Source organism: Cherax quadricarinatus, chromosome 10, assembly GCF_038502225.1.
Source record: "Cherax quadricarinatus isolate ZL_2023a chromosome 10, ASM3850222v1, whole genome shotgun sequence".
Classification (NCBI taxonomy): Eukaryota; Metazoa; Arthropoda; class Malacostraca; order Decapoda; family Parastacidae; genus Cherax; species Cherax quadricarinatus.
The window spans coordinates 19787847-19800753 of NC_091301.1; positions in this window are offsets into that span (position 1 = coordinate 19787847).

Below are 12907 nucleotides of genomic sequence, written 5' to 3' on the forward strand. Positions count from 1 at the left end.
TCAAATACATTTGAAAGACGTCAACATAAAATAGAAAAAAAGTAATTTGGGATATAGAACAATTGTGCCAGGGGAAAAAAAAAAACAAGTGTGTCACACTCCTCGCTTCGTCATTTCTGGAGTCTGGCCCCGATTTTTCCGAGTGTAGATTTGAATCTAAGTTGATGTTGGCTGTCTTGTCTAACTTGAAAGTTTACGTCTCATATAAAGTAGCAACTTTGTATGAAGCCTCGGCCGTCATGCAGCTGTCCCCCATCATTTATGTAAATCAGTTTTTGCACAGCTTGTTTTTGGCAATGTTGAGTTTGACGCGCCAACTGTTGACGACTATAACACGTTCATTTATACCGGAAGCATACGGATTAGTACACCTATAAAATTAATGTAAAGTATGGCTGTAATAGCATGGCTCAAGTTTACACCTTATGTGGAAGCTCTTGCTTCTGGAAATCAAATTTCAATAAGGATTTTCTGAAAGAGAATAAACTTGGGATTAAAAGCAGTCCTTGTCAAATATCTGGTGGATGTGTTGAGAATAGTTGCATAAAGCGAATCTTCCTGGCCTGGAATGGGCTTATGGAAGTAATTATTCGACGTCTTCCTTATAACACACTGAAAGTAAAAATCTTTCCATCTGTCAGATAGTCAGTAACAGTTATGATGCAATATACTGCACACAGTATTACATCTTGCTTATGAAAAATGCCGAAATATGAATCACAGAAAGTGCTGTGCTACCGTCGACCAGTCTTTATATGCAAAAGATCAGAATCTGTTTGTATCTTCTAGTTATTTATTTTATGTTATGGAGAGACTCAGAGATTTTCACACGTCAATATCCTTTATAGGTTACATAGGTCATAACACTGAAGGTCATGGCTTGATGGAACTATGAAATGTATGGTATTCTCTCAAATCTACTGACGAGATGCTGATAAGAGACTTCGAGCACACAAATTGACGTAACTAACCTAAGCGCAGATTTTCTTGGAAGAAGTGGAAATTTCTGTTTCCGAAAAATAAGAAATAACAGAAGGGATTTAAACATCTGTAAACAATTTCGCTCAGTTTACAATAACAAGTGTTTCATCGGATATTAAGGAGGTGGTCAGAAAGTTTTATGATAATGTTTCTCTTTAAGCTAGGCAAGGCGAGGCTAGGACTCGGTTATACTGCTCCTTAGAACTGAAGAATAGCCATAGAGATATTAAAACAAAAGAATTACCTGCTGAAAGTAGCTGTGGACACATTTGTATTTCCAAAGGGCAAAATCAAGCTCCTGACATTGCTAACAAAATGTGACGACAGGTTTTCTTACTCAACGTATTCAATGACAAGACTGCCTCATTGGATGAAGTTGCTAGAACTTAGCCTTCTTTCACTCTGTGGGCCACTGCATCAACGGATGCAACAGAGCAGTTGATCATAGTATCAGTGATGTTAAATACGCTTGATTTTTGTCTACAACAGCAGCTGCATGCATGCACTTCCTACGAGTTTACCATTAAATTCTAAAGTGGTGAAGTATTTGCTCTCTATCTCTATCAATTGGCGAAGTATTGCTCTCTATCTCAATTCTTGAAGTAGAAGCTCCTGAATCTCTTCTGAACATAACATTTCGTACATGCTGAAAGGGTTGTGATGGATGATGCAGCTGCTGGAAGGCTGAGTTAAGATACTTAATATATGCAAGTAATAACATACACCAATGTTGTTACCTGCAATACTTCTGTTGAAGATAATGTGCTGATCATATGGATGATAATTAGAGAGAGAGAGAGAGAGAGAGAGAGAGAGAGAGAGAGAGAGAGAGAGAGAGAGAGAGAGAGAGAGAGAGAGAGAGAGAGAGCAAGCCTTTTTTTGAGGAAAATGGAAACTGTAGTCCCCTTTCACAAAAAGCAAGAACAGTGTGGTGGTCAGTAACTACAGACGGGTGTCACTCCTGTCAATCACTGGCAAGATTCTTGAGACAATAATCTCGCGGCAAATGACAACATTTTTGACTACCACTTGCTTCTTAGTGACCGTCAATATGGATTCAAAAAAGGTCGATCTCCAGTATGTGACACCAATCGCTGGATGACTGTACAGTAGCACTGGGCATTGCTGGTGCCATCGACTGAGTATGGCTCCAGGAGTTGTTGGTAGACTGCAGGCACTTGGAGTCTTTGACTGTGTTCCACCTCCCAAGTGACAAAGGATCTCTTAGAATAATTCTCAACGGGGTGGAGTCTACAAGACAGTCAGTGCCAGTGTTACACAAGCAACTCTGCTTGTGTTCATTGTTATGGAATGTCTACCTGAATGACCTGCTTCACCTCATCCCAGAATCCCATGACTCTGCAAATGGTTGTACTCTAACATTTACTTACACAGGAAAGGAGATGCCTGCTGCTTTCAGGTATATTGATCTCCAGCTTTCATCTATATCAGTCTGGGGAAAACGATGCAGGTTACAGTTGCTACTGAGAAAACACAAATGATGGTTTCTGGCAGTATGATGTTGATGTCGGAGTTGTGATAATAGTAACTGGAAGAGTGTTAAAGCCAAGGAATGAGGTGGATATCTTAAGACATAAATTCGACTCCAAGAATCACGGGGTAAATCTTGCAAGCAGAGCAGCCAAAGAGTTAAAAGTATTAAGGTGTATCCTGTATGTGCTCGACAGTAGTCCTGCAAAACAATGTACGAGACTCATGTGCACTGTCGTTTTGAGTATGTACCACTCATCTGCGACTTCTTGACTGAATAGAGAACTGTGCAAGGTAACTTATCTCTCGGCTGAGTCAAGCTTAGAGGCATCTGACATTTCAGGAGAGTATTCAACACCAGAGAGATGTGGGTGGCCTAACTAGTTGTTATGTACAAAACCAATGTTAATAAGGTACCACACTCTGCTCCACGTCGATGACAGCGAGAAGATGACTTCTGTGCCATAAGATGGGCAGCAGAGAGTACCCACACTCTGGCTTTGTCCTCAAAAAAAAAAAGCCACTTTACTTGCGATCATTCCTTCATAGAACAACTCGAGTATGGAACATGTTTGTAAAGCAGTCAAACATTATTTGAAGTGAAATCAATTCACCAAATGCAATCTTAGCACATAGCTGGTTACCACTTCACCATGATCACTATTTGCATGTTTCATAATTATAAAGGCTTTAATATTTATGTACTGTTTGGGAGATGTTAAGTGAATGTATAGGAACCTTTGAACCAAGTGAGAGAGTAATTGTGGTAGGGGACCTGAATGCTAAAGTAGGAGAAACTTTTAGAGAGGCTGTGGTAGGTAAGTTTGGGGTGCCAGGTGTAAATGATAATGGGAGCCCTTTGATTGAACTTTGTATAGAAAGGGGTTTAGTAATAGGTAATACATATTTTAAGAAAAAGAGGATAAATAAGTATACAAGATATGATGTAGGGCGAAATGACAGTAGTTTGTTGGATTATGCATTGGTAGATAAAAGACTGTTGAGTAGACTTCAGGATGTACATGTTTATAGAGGGGCCACAGATATATCAGATCACTTTTTAGTTGTAGCTACACTGAGAGTAAAAGGTAGATGGGATACAAGGAGAATAGAAGCATCAGGGAAGAGAGAGGTGAAGGTTTATAAACTAAAAGAGGAGGCAGTTAGGGTAAGATATAAACAGCTATTGGAGGATAGATGGGCTAATGAGAGCATAGGCAATGGGGTCGAAGAGGTATGGGGTAGGTTTAAAAATGTAGTGTTAGAGTGTTCAGCAGAAGTTTGTGGTTACAGGAAAGTGGGTGCGGGAGGGAAGAGGAGCGATTGGTGGAATGATGATGTAAAGAGAGTAGTAAGGGAGAAAAAGTTAGCATATGAGAAGTTTTTACAAAGTAGAAGTGATGCAAGGAGGGAACAGTATATGGAGAAAAAAAGAGAGGTTAAGAGAGTGGTGAAGCAATGTAAAAAGAGAGCAAATGAGAGAGTGGGTGAGATGTTATCAACAAATTTTGTTGAAAATAAGAAAAAGTTTTGGAGTGAGATTAACAAGTTAAGGAAGCCTAGAGAACGAATGGATTTGTCAGTTAAAAATCGGAGAGTTAGAGGTATTGGGAAAATGGAGGGAATGTTTCGAGGAATTGTTAAATGTTGATGAAGATAGGGAAGCTGTGATTTCGTGTATAGGGCAAGGAGGAATAACATCTTGTAAGAGTGAGGAAGAGCCAGTTGTGAGTGTGGAGGAAGTTCGTGAGGCAGTAGGTAAAATGAAAGGGGGTAAGGCAGTCGGGATTGATGGGATAAAGATAGAAATGTTAAAAGCAGGTGGAGATATAGTTTTGAAGTGGTTGGTGCAATTATTTAATAAATATATGGAATAGGGTAAGGTACCTAGGGATTGGCAGAGAGCATGCATAGTTCCTTTGTATAAAGGCAAAGGGGACAAAAGAGTGCAAAAATTATAGGGGGATAAGTCTGTTGAGTATACCTGGTAAAGTGTATGGTAGAGTTATTATTGAAAGAATTAAGAGTAAGATGGAGAATAGGATAGCAGATGAACAAGGAGGCTTTAGGAAAGGTAGGGGGTGTGTGGACCAGGTGTTTACAGTGAAACATATAAGTGAACAGCATTTAGATAAGGCTAAAGAGGTTTTTGTGGCATTCATGGATTTGGAAAAGGCGTATGACAGGGTGGATAGGGGGGCAATGTGGCAGATGTTGCAGGTGTATGGTGTAGGAGGTAGGTTACTGAAAGCAGTGAAGAGTTTTTACGAGGATAGTGAGGCTCAAGTTAGAGTATGTAGGAAAGAGGGAGATTATTTCCCAGTAAAAGTAGGCCTTAGACAACGATGTGTGATGTCACCGTGGTTGTTCAATATATTTATAGATGGGGTTGTAAGAGAAGTAAATGCGAGGGTCTTCGCAAGAGGCGTGGAGTTAAAAGATAAAGAATCACACATAAAGTTGGAGTTGTCACAGTTGCTCCTTGCTGATGACACTGTGCTCTTGGGAGATTCTGAAGAGAAGTTTCAGAGGTTTTTGGATGAATTTGGTAGGGTATGCGAAAGAAGAAAATTAAAAGTGAATACAGGAAAGAGTAAGGTTATGAGGATAACAAAAAGATTACGTGGTGAAAGATTGGATATCAGATTGGAGGGAGAGAGTATGGAGGAGGTGAATGTATTCAGATATTTGGGAGTGGACGTGTCAGCGGATGGGTCTATGAAAGATGAGGTGAATCATAGAATTGATTAGGGGAAAAGGGTGAGCGGTGCACTTAGGAGTCTGTTGAGACAAAGAACTTCGTCCTTGGAAGCAAAGAGGGAAATGTATGAGAGTACAGTTTTACCAACGCTCTTATATGGGTGTGAAGCATGGGTGATGAATGTTGCAGCGAGGAGAAGGCTGGAGGCAGTGGAGATGTCATGTCTGAGGGCAATGTGTGGTGTGAATATAATGCAGAGAATTCGTAGTTTGGAAGTTAGGAGGAAGTGCGGGATTACCAACAATGTTGTTCAGAGGGCTGAGGAAGGGTTGTTGAGGTGGTTCGGACATGTAGAGAGAATGGAGCGAAACAGAATGACTTCAAGAGTGTATCAGTCTGTAGTGGAAGGATGGCGGGGTAGGGGTCGGCCTAGGAAAGGTTGGAGGGAGGGGGTAAAGGAGGTTTTGTGTGCGAGGGGCTTGGACTTCCAGCGGGCATGCGTGAGCGTGTTTGATAGGAGTGAATGGAGACAAATGGTTTTTAATACTTGACGTGCTGTTGGAGTGTGAGCAAAGTAACATTTATGAAGGGGTTCAGGGAAACCGGCAGGCCTGACTTGAGTCCTGGAGATGGGAAGTACAGTGCCTGCACTCTGAAGGAGGGGTGTTAATGTTGCAGTTTAAAAACTGTAGTGTAAAGCACCCTTCTGGCAAGACAGTGATGGAGTGAATGATGGTGAAAGTTTTTCTTTTTCGGGCCACCTTGCCTTGGTGGGAATCGGCCAGTGTGTTAATAAAAAATATGTATATATATAGTTGCGTTAATAATTCATTTATGATTGTGATGAAGAGTGAAATTGCCACATTTAGGAATAAATTTATAAAAATAAAGACCTTAGTGTTGTGAATTATTGCACTTTCGATGCTGAATATATGTATACTCATTACTGGAAGAAATGATACTAAATCTTTTCTACTAAGTAATGCGAAAATTGCTGCAGGACTACATACACTGACAGCTGCTTGATAAATAATGTGAGAGAAGACTTTTCAACAAGGTGAGGTAGGTAACAGTTCTTGTAAAACAAGGTAGTGTATCAGTCTACCATTGTAACACATCATCGAGTGAGAGTGTGTGTGTGAGGGATAGAGAGAGAGAGGGAGAGAAAGAGAGACATATGGAAGAAGACATAAAAATAATGAAAGTAAGAACAAAATATGGGGAGGGACAAAAATATCCATCCCCAGAGTACTGAAGATAAGACCCTTCCATCAGCACTCCCTCTCTCTCTTCCCTCTTATGCTCTTCCCTCCTTCTTTCTCTCTCTCTCTCTCTCTCTCTCTCTCTCTCTCTCTCTCTCTCTCTCTCTCTCTCTCTCTCTTCTCTCCCCTCCTCTTCTCTTTGCCTCTCCGCCTCCCTTCTCCTCTTGTTTTCTCCCCTCCCTGCTAGGCACTTTCTTCCCTCTACCACTTCTGTCTCCCCCTCCTTCCTTCTACCCCTCATATCTCCTCTCCCTTCCTTCTTACCTCTCCCCGACTCCCATCATTCCCCCCCATCTCTCCTCTTCCTCCTTCCCTCTCTCTCTTCGTTTTTTCTTTCCTTCTCCACTTTCCCCCTTCTCACTTGTGCTCTTGAGAAGCAAAGTGTCTTTCACGATGTTCATCCATGCTGTTGTTGCCAGGATAGTGCAAGAATATATTTCTGGGCAAATAACGTATTAAGACGTCGAGAAGGTAGAGCAACACTGTACCTGAGATGTTTCTGTGATTGTACGTATAATGTAAAGAACAAGAAGGCATATTGCCGTGACTGGAACAATACACAAATAACCCGCACATAGGTGAGAGAAACATCGTCACATGATTCTTTCTCGTATGTGCAGGTTATTTGTGTACATATAATGTCCAAATTTCTCTCTTGCTTCCCCTTCTTTTCTTTATCACCAGTAAGTGTTCTTTATCACCAGCTATGTGACGCTGGAGATAGTTTTATAAAAAAATAATTTCTCCCGTGTACTGGATAGGCCTTCCTGGGAAAAGGTAATTTCCCGAATAATAGTAATTGCAGCTCTGCTGGGGCGCGTCTTCTGAAGATGCTGTTGATCTCTTGCTGGAATTCTTGACGATACCTGGAATATACCTAGAGGGTGAGGAAAAAGACGCTTACGTACTGTTCAGGACATTTATTAAAGGAAACGTTTCGCCACGAGTGGCTTCTTCAGTCCTAATAATTAAGAAAACGAGTATACACAGTGGCAGTAGTCAGGTGGTCAGCCTCCAGGGTAGTAATAACAGTCCTGAACTGCATATAAGTGTCTTTTTACACATCTTGTGGGTATCATCATACCATTTCTCATACCTGGAGAGTGTTCCGGCGTCAACACCCTCGTTGCCTGATCCATGACCAGGTCTGGATATCCTCATTGTCCTTCTGATGTCTTCCAGTTCAGGCTGACAGTTTTCAACAGTGTGAGTGAAGTTCATCCTGTGTGATGGAAAACGACAAGGAAATATAGTTAGCTGTTGTTCCCGCTGTGTAATTATCATAAAGCCTAAGTTAGCGGCACATTAATGATGTGAATCATTCTTTTTCCTACTCCTCCTCCTCTTCCTTCTCCCCTCCTCTCTCTCTCTCACTCCTCGTCTTCTCTTCTTGGTGTCTGGCCTTCATGGATTACCTCACACCAGGACTAACAAAGGCAGCCACACCCTGGTGACGCTTCCCATATCTCCCCTTCTACTCAATTTTGGGAACAGTGTACGATAAGACAGCCCGTGACAGCAGCAGCATGTGAGCAGCTCTCTCTCCCTACCCTCCCTCCTGCTCTTGCTGTTTCTCATCTTTTCTCCTCTCCTCTCCACTCCTCTTTATTTAATCTCCTCTCTCATATTATATCAGCTAGCTTGTCTTGTTCTCTTCATTTTCTCTCCTAATCTATCTTACACACACACACACAAACATATAAACATTCCATGGCTTATCTCTACTGTCGTTCGCTAATATTTTGAAGTTTGTCTGTCTATCTCTGTCTGTAACTTCGTCTTCTCATCTTCCCTGTAAATCTTTTCCCCTGTTTATTCCTATCCACATCCAGACTTATTTACCTTTATACCCTTAACCCCTGCTACCCCCTCCCCCTCATCATCACTTCCTTCCCTCCTTAACCCCTGCTACCCCCTCCCCCTTATCATCACCTTCCTTCCCTCCTTAACCCCTGCTAACCCCCTCATCATCACCTTCCTTCCCTGGAAGTAAATGATATAAAATACCGAAACAATGGAAATATAAACACATATGCAGTATAATGTGATCCTTTATTGACAACGTTTCGCCCACACAGTGGGTTTTTCACGTCACAAACAGATCTACCTGGGGTGGAAGGTACGCGAGTATTTATAGTCATGTTCAGAATGCTGAGGTCAGGTGGAGAATGCTGCATCTGATGATCTACCGAGTGGGGTTATAGAGTCTAAAATCTTGGGTAGCTTGGAAAGGAGATTGGATAAGTTTGTGAGCAGACCTTCTGCAGTGTTCTTCCATTCCTATGTTCTTATGTGGGATAGCGATGGAGAAGTTCCTTCGCAATTGGTTCCACTATGTTATAGAAGCCATTATATAATACTCGCGTACCTTCCACCCCAGGCACATCTGTTTGTGACTTGAAAAAGCCCACTCTGTGGGCGAAACGTTGTCAATAAAGGATCACATTATACTGCATATGTGTTTATAATTCCACCTTCCTTCCCTCCTTAACCCCTGCTACCCCCCTCATCATCACCTTCCTTCCCTTCTTAACCCCTGCTACCCCCTCCCCCTCATCATCACCTTCCTTCCCTCCTTAACCCCTGTTATCCCCTCCCCCTCATCATCACCTTTCTTCCCTCCTTAACCCCTGCTACCCCCTCATCATCACCTTCCTTCCCTTCTTAACCCCTGCTACCCCCTCCCCCTCATCATCACCTTCCTTCCCTCCTTAACCCCTGTTATCCCCTCCCCCTCATCATCACCTTTCTTCCCTCCTTAACCCCTGTTATCCCCTCCCCCTCATCATCACCTTTCTTCCCTCCTTAACCCCTGCTACCCCCCTCATCATCACCTTCCTTCCCTTCTTAACCCCTGCTACCCCCTCCCCCTCATAATCACCTTCCTTCCCTCCTTAACTCCTGCTACCCCCCTCCCCCTCATCATCCCCTTCCTTCCCTTCTTAATCCCTGCTACCCCCTCATCATCCCTTCCTTCCCTCCTTAACCCCTCCTACCCCCTCATCATCACCTTCCTTCCCTCCATAACCCCTGCTACCCCCCCTCATCATACCTTCCTTCCCTCCTTAATACCTCCTACCCCCTCATCATCACCTTTCTTTTCGCCCTAACCCCTGCTACCACCCTTCATCATCCCCTTCCTTCCCTCCTGAACCCCTGCTACCCCCCTCTCCCATCATCCCCTTCCTTCCCTTCTTAACCCCTGCTACCCCCCTCGTCATCACCTTCCTTCCCTCCACTCATCATCACCTTCCTTCCCTCCACTCATCATCACCTTCCTTCCCTCCACTCATCATCACCTTCCTTCCCTCCACTCATCATCACCTTCCTTCCCTCCTTAACCCCTGCTACCCCCTCCCCCATCATCCCGTTACTTCCCTTCTCAACCCCTGCTACCCCCATCATCATCACCTTCCTTCCCTCCACTCATCATCACCTTCCTTCCCTCCTTAACCCCTGCTACCCCTTCCCGCTCATCATCCCCTTCCTTCCCTCCTTAACCCCTGCGACCCCCTCTCCATCATCATCACTACCTTCCATCCTTAACCCCTGCTACCCCGTCTCATCATCCCCTTCCTTCCCTCCTTAACCCTCATACCCCCTCATCATCACCTTCCTTTCGTACTTAAAACCTGCTACCCCCTCCCCCTCATCATCCTCTTCCTTCCCTCCTTAATCCCTGCTACTCCCTCTCATAATCACCTTCTTTCCCTCCTTAACCCCTGCTACCCCCTCCCGCTCATCATCCTCTACCTTCCCTCTTTAAACTCTACTACCTCCTGCATCATCACCTTCCTTTTCTCCTTAACCCCTGCTAACCCCTGCCCCTCATCATCCCCTGCCTTCCCTCCTTAACCCCTGCTACCCCCTCATCATCCCCTTCCTTCCCTCCTTAACCACTGCTACCCCCTCCCCTTAATCATCCCCTTCCTTCCCTCCTTAATCCCTGCTACTCTCTCCCCCTCATCATAACTTCCTTCCCTCCTTAACCCCTGCTGCCCCCTCCCCCTCATCATCACCTTCCTTCCCTCCCTAACCCCTGCTACCCCTTCATCATCACCTTCCTTCCCTCCTTAAGCCCTACTACCCCCTCCCACTCATCATCCCCTTCCTTCCCTCCTTAAGCCCTGCTACCCCCCCTCCCCTCATCATCACCATCCTTCCCTCCTTAACCCCTGCTACCCCCTCATCATCCCCTTCCTTCCCTCCTTAACCGCTGCTACCCCCTCCCCATCAACATCCCCTTCCTTCCCTCCTTAACCACTGCTACCCCCCTCCGCCTCATAATCACCTTACTTCCCTCCTTAACCCCTGCTACCACCTCATCATCCCCTTCCTTTCCTCCTTAACCCCTGCTACCCCCTCATCATCCCCTTCTTTCCCTCCTTAACCCCTGCTACCCCCCTCATCATCCCCTTCCTTCCCTCCTTAACCCCTGCTACCCCCTCATCATCCCCTTAATTCCCTCCTTAACCCCTGCTACCCCCCTCATCATCCCCTTCCTTCCCTCCTTAACCCCTGCTACCCCCTCATCATCCCCTTCCTTCCCTCCTTAACCCCTGCTACCCCCTCCCCCTCATCGTCCCCTTCCTTTCCTCCTTAACCCCTGCTACTCCCCCTCATCATCACCTTCCTTTCCTCCTTAACCCCTGCTACCCCCTCCCCTTCATGATCCCGTTCCTTCTCTCCTAAACCCCTGCTACTCCCCCTCATCATCACCTTCTTTCCCTCCTTAACCCCTGCTACCCCCTCCCCCTCATCATCACCCTCCTTCCCTCCATAACGCCTGCTACCCCCTCCCCCTCATCATCCCCTCCCTTCCCTCCTTAACCCATGCTACCCCCTCCCCTTCATCATTCTCTTCCTTCCCTCCTTAACCCCTGCTACCCCCTCCCCCTTATCATCCCCTTCCTTCCCTATTTAACCCCTGCTACCCCCTCCTTCTCATAATCCCCTACCTTCCATCCTTAACCCCTGCTACCCCCCATCACCACCTTCTTTCCCTCCTTAACCCCTGCTACCCCCTCCCCCTCATCATCACCTTCCTTCCCTCCTTAACCCCTGCTTCCCCCTCATCATTCCCTTCCTTCTCTCCTTAAAACCTGCTAAACCCTCCCCTTCATCATAACCTTCCTTCCCTCCTTAACCCCTGCTACCCATCATCATCCCCTTCCTTCTCTCCTTAACCCCTGCTACCCCTCTCATCATCACCTTCCTTCTCTCCTTAACCCCTGCTACCCCCTCATCATCACCTTCCTTCCCTCCTTAACCCCTGCTACCCATCATCATCCCCTTCGTTCTCTCCTTAACCCATGCTACCCATCATCATCCCCTTCCTTCTCTCCTTAACCCCTGCTACCCCCTCATCATCACCTTCCTTCCCTCCTTAACCCCTGCTACCCATCATCATCCCCTTCCTTCTCTCCTTAACCTCTGCTACCCCTGTCATCATCCCCTTTCTTCCCTCCTTAACCACTGCTACCCCCTCACCTTCATCATCACCTTCCTTCCCTCCTTAACCCCTCCTACCCCCTCATCATCACCTTCCTTCCCTAGTTAACCCCTGCTACCCCCTTAATCATCACCTTCCTTCCCTCCTTAACTCCTGCTACCCACTACCCCTCATTATCACCTTCCTTGCCTCCTTAACCCCTGCTACCCCCTCCCCCTCATTATCACCTTCCTTCCCTCCTTAACCCCTGCTACCCCCTCATCATCACTTTCCTTCCCTCCTTAACCCCTGCTACTCCGTCATCATCCCCTTCCTTCCCTCCTGAACCCCAGCTACCCCTCCCCCTCATCATCACATTCCTTCCCTCATTAACCCCTTCTACCCCTGCCCCTCATCATCCCCTTCCTTCCCTCCTTAACCTCTGCTACGCCCCCTCATCATCACCTTCCTTCCCTCCTTAACCCCTGCTACCCCTCTCATCATCCCCTTCCTTCCCTCCTTAAGCCCTGCTACACCCTCCCCCTCATCACCACCTTCCTTCCCTCCTTAACCCCTGCTAATTCCTCATCATCACCTTCCTTCCCTTTTTAACCCCTGCTACCCCTCTCATCATCTCCTTCCTTCCCTCCTTAAGCCCTGCTACACCCTCCCCCTCATCACCACCTTCCTTCCCTCCTTAACCCCTGCTACCTTCTCATCATCACCTTCCTTCCCTCCTTAACCCCTGCTACCTCCTCCTCATCATCATCCTCCTTCCTTTCCTCCTTAACCTATGCTACCCCCCTCATCATCACCTTCCTTCTCTCCTTAACCCCTGCTATCCCCTCATCATCGCCTTCCTTCCCTCCTGTACCCCTGCTACCCCGCTCATCATCACCTTCCTTCCCTCTTTAACCCCTACTACCCCCTCATCATCCAATTTCTTACCTCCTTAACCCCTGCTACGCCGTCATCATCACCTTCCTTCCCTCCTTAACCCCTGCTACCCCCTCATCATCACCTTTTTTCCCTCCTTATCCC